At 48.4% G+C, this 15301-nt stretch overlaps 1 protein-coding gene and 1 long non-coding RNA gene across 11 annotated transcripts in view; one reads left to right on the plus strand and one right to left on the minus strand.

Annotated features, from left to right (window-relative positions):
* LOC144116374 (uncharacterized) overlaps positions 1-8357 on the minus strand; it is a 158011-nt gene extending 149654 nt beyond the window's left edge. For 6 of the 8 annotated variants that reach the window (XR_013311856.1, XR_013311857.1, XR_013311854.1 and 3 more), the window contains exon 1: positions 8113-8357. This is a non-coding gene — a long non-coding RNA (uncharacterized LOC144116374). Of the gene's footprint in view, positions 1-2876; positions 3301-3923; positions 4074-8112 lie in introns of those variants that run through there. The other 2 variants (XR_013311852.1, XR_013311853.1) reach the window with 2 other exon arrangements.
* The window catches only part of LOC144116373 (protein tolkin-like), a 1150388-nt gene that overhangs the window by 788858 nt on the left and 346229 nt on the right, over positions 1-15301 (plus strand). The window lies entirely within an intron of this gene.

Here is a 15301-nt window from a genome sequence, read left to right on the forward strand (position 1 = left end):
ACACGCAGTTGCAGATTTCACTGAAGCTCCTCCACGGTGTTTTAGATGCCAACTGTTTGGGCACGTGGCCAAAGTTTGCACAAAGGATCGACGCTGTAAGCAGTGCGGAGGCGACCACGACTTTAAAACCTGCAAGGCCGATTTGGCTTGCGCCAATTGTGGCGGTGATCATCCAGCGAGTTTCGGAGGCTGCCCCGTCCGTGTGAGCGCTCTGCACCGTCGGATATCTTTTATTGCTGGTCCCAAAACCCCACCGACTGAGACGCATGTCCCAGGATTAGACGAGTTCCCAGTGTTAGAGTCTGATGTTGTTGCGTTACCCAACAATGTCCCTAGGGGACCTGAGTCCAGCAAGACGCCAAGGCCCAGTGCGCGCGAGTCGGCTGTTCGACCTCCAGCAAAAAGTGTCCATGTTCCTGAGCGGCTGGATCACAGCCAGGCTCCACGGCAAGGGGGACCCTCATATGCACAAGTGACAAAAAAAACCAGCTACTGCGGTCAAGAGTGTGTCCCCGTCGGCATGTTTTGTCGATGTTGTGAGTGCGTTGCGCAAAATAAGGAGCTCAAAAATCAAGGTATGTATGACCTTCTTCGAGTTTTTTGGGGGGCCCTGGGTTCACATGTTCCAGTGATGGCGCCAGGTAACCTGAAGAACTTCCTACAGCTGGTGCTTTCATTTGAGTCCCTAATTATCACCTTCGCTGCGAACTTCCTTGTGATCTAATATGGATGGGGTTAAACCTCGTGGATCTCATATGCACCGAAAAGAGCAGTTTATATTACAATGGAACTGCGCTGGGATTTTAAGTCGGTCAGCTGAACTAAAAGTATTCTTGAAAGAGACTTGTGTTCCAGTATTGGCCTTGTCAGAAGCTGGCCTGCCAAGCGGGAGATGTTTGGCTGGATATGTCGCCCGTAAAGACCGCAGCATAAAGTCATTTCCTGCAAGAAGTGCCGCACTTTACATAAGAAGGGAAATTCCACATGTTCTTCTAAGCGTTGCCGATCTTTGCACGGATGACATTGAGGTAGCGGATGTTAGAGTACAGCTCAGCTCTCGAACCCTTTCTGTTGCATCCGTGTACGTGTCTCCGCGGAAGAAGGTAGCATTGGATTTGTTTCTACAGCAGCTCTGTGACCGCTGCCCAGCTCCTAGAATCATCTGCGGCGATTTCAACGCCCATCATGCCGTTTGGGGTGACAGGAACACGGATTACCGTGGACGCAAACTCGTATAGGTTATTCACAGTTTGAACCTGTGTGTTGCCAATGATGGAAGCCCCACTTTCTTCCGGCCTCCAGCCTCAGCGACAGCTATAGACCTGACAGTGCATTCACCTGACGTCCGCTTCAGTTGGTCAACAGCGCCTGACCACATGGGAAGTGATCACTATCCGATTTTTGTGTTTGCTGCCGACTTTCGTATGCATGGTCCTAAAATTAGCAAATGTGATCAACTGGGACAAGTACAGAGAGCACCTAGAACGTGTTTCTGGTGATGTTGTTGACAAAATGATTTCTAGTAAGCTAGCAGCAACTACGGCGGTCAAGTTACCTGATGATTTTCCGGCCCCGGATTTAAAACTCAGGAACCTTTGCGTATCGAGAAGGGTGGAGCGCCAACTCGTGCGGAAGAAGGACGACAGGCAACTGAGGACGACCTTCAATAAGCTGAATTCTGCTATTAGACGGTACACGAACAAGCTGTGCAGGTCGAAATGGGCCTCATTCTGCGCTAGTCTGACTGTTCTCACCGATGACGAGAATATGGCGAATTATTGGCAGCCTTGCTGGAGAATCTCGCCCTTCGAAGCCTTTTGAAGGTCTTGCAATACGCAAGGAAAAACCTATCGCGTGCTTGGCAGAGGAATTTGCAGATGCACTCGTACGCGCTAATTCTGGAATAGATATATATATATACACCACCTGCTTCCTTCAGGTCTATCATGGACGCCCGTTCGCGCTTCGTGAGCTTCAGACTGCGCTCAGTGGCCTGCGGCGCCGGTGTGCACCAGGTCCCGACGGCATCACCAATCAAATGCTGAATAATCTGCTCTTGCAACTCAGAAAGGAGCTCCTCAACTTCATCAATCGAGTTTGGGAGACTGGCGATGTTCCTCTGTCATGGAAGGTGGCACATGTATTTCCAGTACTGAAGCCTGGCAAAGACATGGCAGCCCTTGCCTCGTATCGCCCTGTGTCATTGACCTCCTGTGTAGCTAAGTTGATGGAGAAGCTGGTAAATGAACGCTTATCGTGGTGTCTTGAGGAGAGCAAGGCACTACCAACATGTATGACAGGATTCCGCCGAGGTCTTAGTGCCCAAGATAGCGTCTTAGACTTGATCAGTCACATTCAACACCAGAGAGCTTTCGGCCTTTCCACCTTAGCCATTTTTCTTGACTTTGCGAAAGCTTACGACAACGTGCTGCAGAGCTCAATTCTAAACAGTTTGCAAAGCATGGGCATACAGGGCCATATGTTAAAATTCATTTACAAGTTTATAAGTGATCGCACGGTTTGTGTAAGATTAGGGAGTACCGTAAGCACCGAAAGGGTTCTATCTCGAGGTGTGCCTCAAGGAAGTGTTCTTTCCCCCACGCTGTTTACCGTCGTAATGGCTGGCCTTCCCGATTCGTTGCAAAAAAATTTCAGGCAAATGCGTATGTCAGTATATGCTGACGACATCTGTATTTGGATTACTGGCTACCAACACAAGCGATTAGCCCTGACAGCTCGACAGGCTCTACTTTCGGCACAAGCTTACCTTCAAGGTGTGGGATTGTCTCTGTCAGTGGAAAAATCCGGCTTTGTTCTGTTTTCAGGTGTAGGGAGACGTCAAGAGCGGTTGAAGATAGACCTCGGTCACTCTTGCATCCGTCAATTCAACGACACGTGTTTCCTGGGCGTCATTATTGACTCCCGTTCACAGTGGCGAAAAGCTGTAGACACGATTGCTTCATCTATATCTTCCCGTCTCAATGTGAGCCGTAGAATTGCACGTGAGCAATGGGGAAACCATCTTTCTTCAATAGTCAAACTTCATGAAGCGCTGGTGGTCAGTCGCATAATGTATCAATCACCTTTAATTTCCCCCTCGGCATCACAACTTGAACAACTCGAAGTTGTCCACAGAAAGGGCCTAAGAAGAGCCATTGGAGTTCCCCAGGCGGCTACGAATAAGGCAGTACTTCATGAGTCTCTATCGAAACCTCTTAGCCTTATCGCTTCTCAGAGGCTACTAATTCATCTTGACCGCCTAGGAGAGACGGTAGCTGGGCGATCCCTTCTCCAGCGGCTCTGCAAGAGATATGAGTCGAAGGCTTACTTGGCACTTAGCACTCTTAGTTCTTTAGGCATTAATGTCCGAAGGCAAAGGAAGCGGTTGAAACCCCCCTGGTATTTTCCGACCCTCGACTGTACGGTCACAATTCCCCATGTGAGCGCAAAGCGCAGCTCTCCTTTGGCAGCAACGCGTTCGCTTGTACTGGAACACTTAGAAACAGAGTATGCCTGCCATCTTCAAATTTTCACGGATGGTTCTGTGGACAAGTTCAAAGAAGCTAGCGCAGCGGCTTTTTACATTCCTTCTTTGGACTGCAAGTGGTCCGTACGCTGTACAGCTGTCGTATCCTCCACAACGGCTGAAAGTGTTGCTATTGAGGCGGCTTTACGGAAGCTAGGGTCTTGTCCGGCTCAACCTGTTGTCATCCTAATTCAAAATCTGCCCTTCAGACGTTAGAGTGCGGATTCCCTACTGACGCCTTGTCTATAAGCTCTCTGCGCTTGGTGCAGAATCTGCACAGCAGAGGCTTTACTCTACATTTCCAATGGGTGCCCTCTCACCTAGGAGTCAACGGTAATGAGGTGGCAGACAATCTCGCCCATTAAAGCTCTCTCAAGGATTCCATCAAAAAAAGTACCTCAAGATGGAAAAAGTCTCTCCAGGAAAACGGTGCTCGGTCATTTCAGTACCCTGTGGAGTGCGTCACACAAGCCATGTTTGACCAAGGGACTGAGAAGATCTCAGGCGGCCTTTCTACAGCGAATTCGCACGGCCTCTGCTCGAACTCCTGCATGGATGCATAAGACGGGCATAGCATTGTCTCCGCTTTGCTCTTTATGTGGTGTGTGCGGGGATATCGAATCTAATATTACTGCCCAGAGTACAACGCGGAAAGGTATGTGATGTTCGATTCCTTCAAGAAGGCAGGAAACCTTCACAGTACAGTTCAGGACATTGTCTACCCGAGTGGAAACCAGACATGCAGAAGGGAGGCTGCACGCCTTCTTTTAACATTTCTGCAGGACACGGATCTTGTTTCTAAATGGTGACAGCAGGAACGGACTATGGCCTACTGTGATTGAATGTGTGCGTAGATCGTGTCTTGCGGAGCGGACTACGTTATACTGTGAGTGAATGTGTGTATGGATTGTAGCACTACAATGGCCTATGTTCTACTGTGAATATGTGCATAGATGATGACTTCTGGAGTGGACTGTGATGTGGACTGTGTGGATTGATTGTGTGCATAGATGGTGACTGTGGGAGAGAATGTGTGCTATTACAAGAGACTGTGCGCATTGCTGGGTAGATGCGACAGGCTTTAGGACATTATTAATATAGAAGGGACGCTACGGAGGAGCAATTGCCGGCAGATAAAGCAAGGCTAACCCCACCTGTAGCATTTAACACCTCAACTCAACTGTTCCGGTACCTGAACAGAAACAGGTATATGCGGTTCTGTAAGGCCTCCCTGATGCCTGAAGACTTTTCGTCGAGAAGCTGTCGCGAAAGATCCAAGTTAACTGTCAGGACACATTTTTCGGCGCTTCCATTTGAAGCAGGGTGGTACGGAGGTGTCCTGGTATGACGCACTCCGTTCTTGAGCAGAAACTCTGAAGTCCTTCGGAATGAACTGCGGCCCATTGTTAGGGACGACCTCGTCCGGAAAGCCGTGCGATGCGAACACACTCCGCAGATTTTCAGTAATTTTTTCTGCCGTTGTTGAATTCAACTATTTTGAGTGTGCATCCACCAGCACAAAAAGGCTTTTGCTCTCCGCGAAAGCAAAATACAGGTGGATTCGTTGCCATCTACTGCTTGGCCAGCCCAGAGTTTGTAGTGGGGCTTTCGGTGGGGCGTTTTGCGTCAGCTGACAGAGCAGCGTTTAACAGCACATTCAATATCTTGGTTTAACCGAGGCCACCAGGCATAGCTACGAGCGAGCATTTTCATACGCGAAACTCCAGGGTGAACTTCGTGGCACAGTACCAGCACTTGTTTGGGCAAGCAGTGAGGAACAATCAAGATTTCCCCACTTAACTCACTGCTGATCTACGGACACCTCATGCCGACGAACAAAGTTCGGGTGCAATTCACTGTCAGTTAAATGCGCTGGCCAGCAACTCCTCGTGTACAGCCTTCCTGATTTTTAATATTATAGTGCGAGAGTCGACGAAACTGCTGGTCAGCGCCTTATAACGGCGATAAGCCTACAACACGACGAGAGTTCGCGTATGCGCACGAAGGGAGAGCGTCGTCTGCTACGTTGTTCCGATCACGAGGACACACGCCCTGCCACATTATCTGTTCGCAAAAAACCGGTGGGTAACAGAGCACATATACATGACTAAGATACGACATTGACACGTTTGAAAGCTGCGATGCTTTTTTTATACCGTCTAGACACTGAAAGCCTGATTAACGAGCTTGTTGGGGCACTTTTTATTGTGCCGACGTCGCAGAGGGCTGCTCAAATCAGAAGGATCGCATTCCAGGCAATGGTTTTCACGTGCTGTTGTATTTCCTTCCTTTTATTTCTCTTGTCTTACCACTCCTTCGTCAGTTCGGTCGACGCTCGTACTATATTATTAAAAATCAGGAAGGCTGTACATCAACACTATCGATAGCACGGTATCAGTGCTCGTTCCGTTCCTGATTGCGTCGGCAGACGAGGGAAGTTGATTGACAACTGAGAAGTGCACGTAATCCCAGGCATCTTTATTATTCGCCAGCGGCAAATACGAAAGCGCGTCCGTGTTTCCAACATCACTGCCTTTACGGTAAACCCATTTGTAATCGTACGCCGCTAGCAACAAAGCACAGCTTTGCATCCGTGGCGCTGACATTACTGCTAGAAGGCCATCTAATGGCTGATGATTCGAATAAATGACAAAACTACCCCCAGACAGGTACTTGTGAAACTCCTTCAGCCCAAAGACAACGGCGGGGGCCTCTTTCTCAATGTGAGCATAACTTTGCTCAGGGCTCTAGATGCATATGAAATTGCCTTTTCCTCTCTACCAATCTTATGGAACAGAATAGCGCCAACGCCGTTAAGTGCATGCGTTACATTCACGAGCCCTATCTCTGGTTGGATCGTAATATGTCAAAACCTTTCCTTTTGTTACCCATGTTTTTCTTTCCTGAAACGCTTGCGGTGCCTCACGTGACCACTTTTATTCGTTTCCCTGGTTTACAAGTCATACTTAGCCTTGTGTCATGTTTGGAACAAACTTTCCAGAAAAAGATCATCAACCCCAGGTAGGCTCGCAACTGTGCCTCATTCTTTCGTGACGGAGCCTCCGTTATGGCTTTTATTAGTTTTTCATGTGAAAGAGTTTGCACTTTTCTTTCTTCAGTCGTATTTCAGGAAAACTTGTTCGGCCAGTTGGTAGGCCATGATCTCAGAGGAGCCGGCGCGAAAAGAACAAGAAACAAGGAGGCGGACAGAAGCGCTGAACTTTCAACCTTTTTTCGGAATTATTACAACGCATTTGCACAGTTATTTAGCTTCATGGCAATGTTTTTATCTCTGCTTTTGTTTATGGCTTGTTCCTCGTTGGCCATTCATCTTCAAATTTCTTTTTATTGCTTTTTCTTCCCTTGATATCTTATAGTAAAGAGCTGTGTTCGTTTTTGCTTGCTTCTTGCCACTGCCCCTTCATTTAATTCCTGAGTCATTGTCCGACCAAAAGATTGCTTTGCCATGCTTGTGTGTCATTGCCTCTGACAGGTTACTGTATAAATACGTTGTAATAATTCTTCCGAAATAAAGTTGAAAGTTCAGCGCTTATGTCCGTGTCGGCCTCCTTGTTTCTTGTCCGTTGTTCTTTTTGCGTTGGTTCCTCTGAGTTCATTCGTATGTCTGTGTCCTGAAACCGTGGCAGCACTCTTTCGATTTTATGGAAACACTCCTAAACTGTAGCGCCTGCTATCAGCACGTCGTCCAGATAGCACGCTACACGATCCACACCTTCCAACACGTCATCCATGGCTGCCTGAAAGGTCGAAGGTGCACTCTTAACGCCATAAGGTAAGCGTGTGCAACTGAACAACCCCGAATGTGTGCAACTGAACAACCCGGAATGTGTGTCGACCACAACTAGTGACTGCGCCTGCGGATGGAATTGGAGCTGCTGATATGCAGTAGACATATCAAGCACAGTAAAATATTTACACCCTGCGATTTTTACAATCAGGTCCTCCATTACGGGAAGCGGATAATGATCTGTTCTGGGGCATGGATTTAGAGTCACTTTGAAGACGGCACATATACCCTGACTTGGTCACTCTGTTGAACAGGAACTAGCGCTCCTGTCTTCACAAGATTCTGCTATTCCGAAGTCACTGCTTCTAAAAGCCCAAATTGCACCGATCGCGCTTTACAAAACACGCGTGTACTATCTTTTTTTCAAGGACAGGGCCATTAAATCGGCCCTGATCAGGGCCAAGGTAGGCTCAAAAACATTAGCGTACCTTTCAAGGAGCGCCGTCACTTAGTCCAAGCAAACCCCATGCACACTAGACGAGTCTAACTTGGACTGTTGGGCGAGTTGGTGCATTGCAAACAGGTACAAGCGCACAAAAAACAGACACGAAGAAGGAGACTTAGACACCACGAGCGCGTACTTCCTTGAGCGCTTACTAACTTCAGTGCCGCCAGCCAGACACATCCCAACAGCACAGTGTTGGTAGTCTCGTTTGTCTTCACGACAATCAACGTGGTCATGTTTTCCGGGTTTTCCGGCTCCAGCAAAGTTTAGAGTTTTGTAGGCCTTCTTCTCTATTGTCGTTATGAAAACTGACACATTCGGGTCGTCGCTCACCTTGGTGGCCTTCAGGAAGTGTTCGAACCTCTCCACGTAGGACTCGAAGTCTTCATCGCCGTCCTTGATGAACTGATCGAACCTTTCACTGGCCGCCATCCTCCCAGTCTCCTCGCAGCACGCTGCGGCACCGTTTCAAGTGGTTTCTTGCAAGCCGGCGGATTTCTTGTCCCACCCTCGTAACCATTACGTTGTAGCCGCAAGCGACGAGGCAGAGTGACGACCAACTAGACGGTTTATCAGCACGCCAGTGCTGAGCCAGGAAGAACACGGAGTGCCCGACACTCGGCGCTTATACTATAGCGATAAGCGACGCGCTATCAATGCGACGCCACACGCGCTTCGCATGACTCAAGGATATTCATGGCGACTGTGACTATCAAGTGGGCTCTTAAAAGGTAATCCGGGCAAATGGTCGACGCACCTCTTAATCAGCAGAAAATTATCACTCAACTGTTTTTCGGCTATTATTCGTTTTTCTAACGTTCCAGTTCGGGGTGTCAATAACGCTTCGAGAAGCGCTGCTTGACCTTGTGCTTTCACGTGCGGTTTGTTAGTCGTACGTGTCCCTGTTCTATGGACGGCGTTATCTTTCATTTTTCAGAAACGTTCTTTTTTGCTGGAAACCAAAGGAAAGTTGCTTTCAGTGCATTTTGTGAGGACATATCTCACTTCTAGCTTCTAGAAAAGAAGAAAAAAGATAAAATATTTACCGCACTTCGGCATTACATTCCTGGAGGGGAGTGCGCACACTGCTTCACATGTTCATTCAGTGTGCGTGTGACGGCACATTCACACGTGTGTCGTCATAGTGTCTCCTTCTCAGGACAGCAGATACAACGCTGAAACGGTCGCAATGTCAAGCTTAGACAATTTGTTGCTTCAGAAACATGGCGGCCTCATTTCGATGTAGCAAAATTTTGAAAATAACTGCTCATTTCGAGAGACTACAGGTAGTCCAACATGACAGAAGCGAACAGTGACCGAAACCAAGGAGCATAGGGAAATTTTTCTTGTTAATTTGTGGTGTTCAACAGTGGGAGAATATGGAGTGATTATTTTTAAAAATAATGATAAGAAAGCAGGAGAAAAACAGCCACATGACGCCGGTGGAATGCGAGCCCACGGCCTCCGAATTTTGCATCCGGTGCTCTACCAACCGAGCTACCGCGACGGCTATCCAATCTGCTTTCAGGGGTATTTGTATACATTGTAAGTGAACCTTGAGAGTGTTCACCAGTGCCACCCTCGTTCATAGCGGCGGACGTATTTCGTCCTGTGTTACCGCGAGTGCCACGTAGAAATGTGGTCGAACGGTGAGGGTGGAAGCTGTGCGAGAACCCTCTTATGCTACCTACGCCATCAAGACTGCCAGAATTGAGGCCCTCTTTAGCTGGGTTCGGATCCTACCGGCGGCATGTGGTTGTTTTTCTTCTGCTTTCTAATCGGTTATCTTTAAAAATAATCACTTTGTAATATCTCATTGATGAACAATACAAATTAAATAAAATTCCTATGCTCCTTGGTTTCGGTGATTGTTCGCTTCCATCATGTATGTCATAACGAGCCCCTCTTTTCCATTCCCTTGTCTGCTCTATAAGTTGTCCAAATTAGCGCGGAGTTCTGCGCTTGTGCGAGTTGTGCCTTCAGCAGCATGAAAGTTAACTCTGCCCTCTTTCTAGTACCTTTCTGTGCAGACTATAGGAGGGTTATAGGTGCAGCTGGCCCCTGTTTCACCTTTGAGGCTCGTTTACATCTTTCTTTGACTGCGATGCGCCCCGTTTCGCGACGATGGAAAACCCACAGCGGAAGAGTGCGGACAGATGGAGCCGCGGTGTTGCCCATCTCATAAAAAAGCTGCGCGGCTCAAATGGGGAATTTGCGGTGATACACGCGAATGCCATGCAGCCCGCTTCCACGACTCGTGAGGAGCCGGTCCCTGCCGCCACTGAGGTTACCCAGTAAATCTCTGCGGATCACATTGAGGCGAAATTTTTATTTCGTCCCAAGGCACCTTGCCGGGAACGACGCTCATGATGGGCTAAGGAAACGGGCGTTAGCACGGCAAGCCTTAGCGGCTAACTGTCGAAAGCTAGTAAATAGGCGAATGGAGGGAGGGACTAGCTTGGTATTTGCGCCTCTCGTACCATTTTGTGCGTGCGAGCTATTGCGCTTGTTTGGGCTCATGGTGCCATGTATAATTGTGTGTGTGCATGCTTGTGTCTCACTTGTTCTCTAGTTATGCGGGCTTAGTGCTCATCTTATAATCCTGGCTCTTTTCTTGACCTTTTTTATTGCCATCCAGTATGGATCGGCGCCTTCATAGGCAGCGTTATAAATAGCTCAAATATTCGGGAGCATTGGCCCTGTCCATTGTGTGCTTTATCCGTCCGCGCAGTGTCCACACTTTTTTTTCCTTCGTCACGTTTGCTCAAGCGAGGTATTAAGTTTATCGACGGGCGAGCGTTCAGCGCAGCGCTCTTAATATTGCACGCGCATAAGCCGCTTAAATGAGGATTTACTTTGAGAAAACGAAAGGGGGGATACGACATCGAAGCACAGCAAAGGATGGCGGTTTTAAACTTGGTGGCTTGGTCTTTTTTCCCAAAGCCTGTAAAAATTGAAACACTGGGCGCTTATAAAACCACCCCAGGTCAAGGGGATGTCTTCACAGACCGTAATCAGTGGGAAAATTTGAGCTTTCGAAGAGCAGCCGTCAAGGTGATTGCGGTCTGTGTAGCATAGAATACCGCATGCGGAGGCTCTGTATTGTTGTTTTCTTCTTTTCCTAATAGTTAACCTGGCAGCTAAGCTGAATCAGTGTTTCTGTATCACGGCGCTTACCATTAAAGGTAATGATTTACACGACCGCCGGTAACGCTTGTGTACACACTTGCTTAAACTTCAGGCCTGTATCTTCAGTACTGTTCTACCTAATTGTGCGGCGGCGAACTAACTTACCGCCTCCCACATAACGCTTGTTGTTCGGCTAGTGCGTGAATAGTAAATAATCATTAAGATGAGAGCAAGTAAAAGAGGGCATGCATGCAAGGTCGCGTGAGAGGCAGCGCCGCCCACGACTTTCCATTATTCACTTGCCACAACTAAGAAGTTCTGCTCATCCAGAGTGCGCCGAAGCCTAAAACGTTGGTGTGGAAATGTTTCACCCTTATCGCTCAGCAACTATCCATGAAGGTGCGTTTCGCCTGCCTGATTCTTTTCTCGCGCAACCTTGCCTTTTGGTGCAACGCTCGTCCAGTACACTGTAAAAAAAATGCTCCGCTGTACAGAGAAACCTGCTGCTAATGCGTTGCCGGAGGGTTTTTCGCAACATGATGTGCGGACTAAATGTCAGAAACAGAGACTCCGTATGACGACTGTCACATTTTTGGTAAGAGAAAGTTACGCCATGCTATGCACGAGAACGAAATCGTTTTTTCACAACGAATGCTTCTGCTTTGTTCTTATTGAAGGTTCCGCAATGTGTATTGATACCTTCTCCGTTCACTCCGAAATCATTGCATCTAGAGCGGAAATTATCTGTATTGATAATATGTATTTTCTGTTGTACATGAACATGCGTCTTTGTATAGCTTCTGCCCACAATGTTCCCTGCAGATATAGCAGATATAGTCCACATGCCGAAGAAATATGTATTATGTACAAGACTTTCCTTTACGCATATTATGTACTGCATACGCACAAAGAATGGAGCTTAGAATGAAAATGTAGTAAGTGTTTGGGTGAGTACAAGTACACGTTTTATTTTCATGACAAACTACACCCATTGTACCTCTGCACATTGCTGTCGGATCCATCTGAAAAGCATAAAAAAATCCTCATTTAGTAGTCACACAACGCCAATTATAAATTTCACAAATACACTTGAACCATCCGCTATTGAACAATCGGCTTTCGTAGAAGCTTGCAAAAGCCATTCACTGAACTAAAGCGGCTGTTTGGGCTTGTTGGTCAGTGAACATGGTAAAAGAATGCAGCGCGAAAAAAACAAGGACGAACAGAAGTGGACAGGACAGGGCGCTGACTACCAACACATTTATTCAGAAGGATGAGCAGCTTATATAACGCAGTCCAACACCCACGTGACCAAGAAAATAGCAAACGCGTTCAACTATCTAATACAAAAAAAAACAAAACGAAGTACACAGTATCAAAGTGATACATATCTGGGTAATGCAAAGTCAGCCAAGAACCGTCCTCTTGGTTTTATCGGTTCTTGGCTGACTTTGCATTACCCAGATATGTATCACTTTGATACTGTGTACTTCGTTTTGTTTTTTTTGTATTAGATAGTTGAACGCGTTTGCTATTTTCTTGGTCACGTGGGTGTTGTACTGCGTTATATAAGCTGCTCATCCTTCTGAATAAATGTGTTGGTAGTCAGCGCCCTGTCCTGTCCACTTCTGTTCGTCCTTGTTTTTTTCGCGCTGCATTCTTTTACCATTCACTGAGAACCAAGCCGTTATGATTCATTGCCCAAAATTCATTTCTCATTACAGTAAACAGTAAAAACCACAGGTCCAGAAAGAAGCAGACAAAATGCGCTTAGCCGGGCGGCACTGTGAGGATGAAAGTCTTTACGATTGTCTATCATTTTGTGCAAATAGAAAGTAGCTCAGGATGGGTGCGAGATACAATTAAATGCAGATGCTTTTCAGTACATAGTACTCAATGCACAACTTAGCGAGCAAGGAACATTGGTAACATCGGAAAAAGGCCGGACACTTGCCCACAAGCATGATGAAGATTGTGATTTTTTATGGCGCAAGGGCATCTGAGCCCAAAGAGCACCATGGCACAAGGTATTTTCTTCATCTCAAGGTGGGGCCAAAGACCCATTTCCCAAGCATTTCACCCTAAAGAAGCTGAGAACAAGGCCAGGTGAAAGCTGGTACCCATTGTATCAGCGGTGGGTACCCGGCACTTGCCCACAAGCAATCAGGGTCCGTATTCCGAGTTTGTGTCATAATAAAATGGCAGAGGCTTAACTTGGTTAAGCCCGGCAGATGCGAAGCATATTAGCGGGAGCCGCAGCCCGAACACGCTCCTTAGCCAGACGTTCTTCCCGCTCTTCAGGGCTCTCCGTGGCACGCCGCAGCTTTCGCTTCTCATTCCACCGTGCAGCCGCGCCTCCAGGAGCCATCGCAACGAGTGTCTATCGGAGGCAAGCGCAGCCTCCCTTATATACCGTCGCCGTAGCGTCACGTGGTACCACGTGGTCACCCGGCGCGCAACCGTCGCGACGGCGCAAGATGCGGCTCTGCCTCTCCTCGGTCGTGACGTCATGGTGTCAAGTGGTCGCCCGGCGCGCAACCGTCGCGACGGCGCAAGATGCGGCTCTGCCTCTCCTCGATCGTGACGTCATGGTGTCACGTGGTCGCCCGGCGCGCAACCGTCGCGACGGCGCAAGATGCGGCCTGCCTCTCCTCGGTCGTGACGCCATGGTCTCACGTGGTATAGCTCAAGGTCGAAGCCGGCGTGTAACCGTTGCGAGCACCGAAGTGAAACGCTGATAATATGCTTCGCATAAAAGCGTCATGATCTGCCGCAACGGATACACCTGATTGGTCGAAACGCCGGAAGCGGAAGTGGCAGTTCGGATGCAGCGAAAAGGGTCGAAGAAACCGGATGGTGACGTCAAACACATAGCACATAGCGTACGCAGCAGATGCTCGACAGCCAACATGGCGGCGAGCTCTGAAGTGGAGCCTCTCGCTTCGAAGTGAATTCGTCGATGTTACTGCGTTTTTCGGCTTGTGAAGTGGGTATAAACTGGGTACGGGACTTTCGCTTCGTCTTGTCTTGCCTGTAACAAATTGGACGGACGATAAATCCGGCCTGTTTTTTATTTCGTTGGACAATTCGGTACTCCTAGGCTTAACAAGTACCAGTTTGTTGCATAAATTGTTCTCTTCATTTCAATTGGATGGCCGCACTATCACCGAGTCCTCTCGACTGCGTATGTTGAATGATGTAACATAAAGCAGAATCAGCCTCAAAATACTTGCATTTACTGCGCGCAAATCTGCATTTCCTATTCTAGAGCTCTCTATTAGCTGTTGAAGCGCCCTGCATCATGACCGTGTGCAATGTCTGCCAGCGTGAAACCACTCAAGTGCACGGATGGTCAGTCGCCAGCGATGCCCTGCTACACCGAAGTGTTTGACATGCCAGTGGTTTTTTTTTTTTGGTGTCCCTTAGGGTTCTCGATAGCTGCGGTGGTGTGGCTCTGCATCGCTGAGCTTGCAAGTTTGCAAGTTAGTTTTAAGGCGTCAATGGGCATGTGTGCGCTTCGTAGCATGAAAACTATGAAACGTATGAAAACTTCGTCTCCGAAGTCTCCCAACGCATATTGTCACGGCTTGCTTGACGTAGAGGCCGGCGGCGAGCACAGCTGGTGATATCCGGAGCACAAGAACACACGAACCAGAACACAGGTCCGCCAGCAGCAGCGTCATCTTCGGCACGCGCCAATCGCACTTCATCTTTCTCTTCTCTACACTACCTCCCCCTATAAAGAAGCATCGTCCCGATGCTAACCCGAGAGCAAAAATCACGCGGCGGAAAACCATACAGGGGCCCAGAAATCTTGCTGGCCGATGTAGAAGGCAGTGGAAAATGCAGGCGATTATCGCATGTAATACGGCTTAAGCCGGACAACGTGCACACTTTCAGGGCGGGAGTAACGGCGAGACGACGGTCGCAGTCCTTCTGGAAGCACCTCGTAGTTCAGCTCACCGATGCGGCGAAGAACCGTATACGGGCAAAAGTAGCGCTTCATGAGTTTCTCGGAGAGACCTCGACGCCGTACCGGCGTCCACACCCATACCTTGTCACTAGGGTAAAAATGGACATCACGTCGACGGAGATTGTACCGACGAGCGTCTGTATGCTGTTGGTGCTGGAGGCGGAGTCGAGCGAGTTGCCGAGCTTCCTCCGCGCGCTCGCAGACTAGACGGGCATCATCGACTACGTCGACAGACGGCTCGTGTGGCAACATAGCGTCAATAATTGTGGTGACCTGTCTGCCATGCACCAGCTGGAAAGGGGGCATACCTGTCGTCTCCTGGACTGCGGTATTATACGCGAAGGTAACGTAGGGTAGTACCTCGTCCCAACTGCGATGGGCGACGTCCACATACATGGCGATCATGTCAGCCATCGTCTT

Source organism: Amblyomma americanum, chromosome 1 (genome assembly GCF_052857255.1).
Source record: "Amblyomma americanum isolate KBUSLIRL-KWMA chromosome 1, ASM5285725v1, whole genome shotgun sequence".
NCBI lineage: Eukaryota > Metazoa > Arthropoda > Arachnida > Ixodida > Ixodidae > Amblyomma > Amblyomma americanum.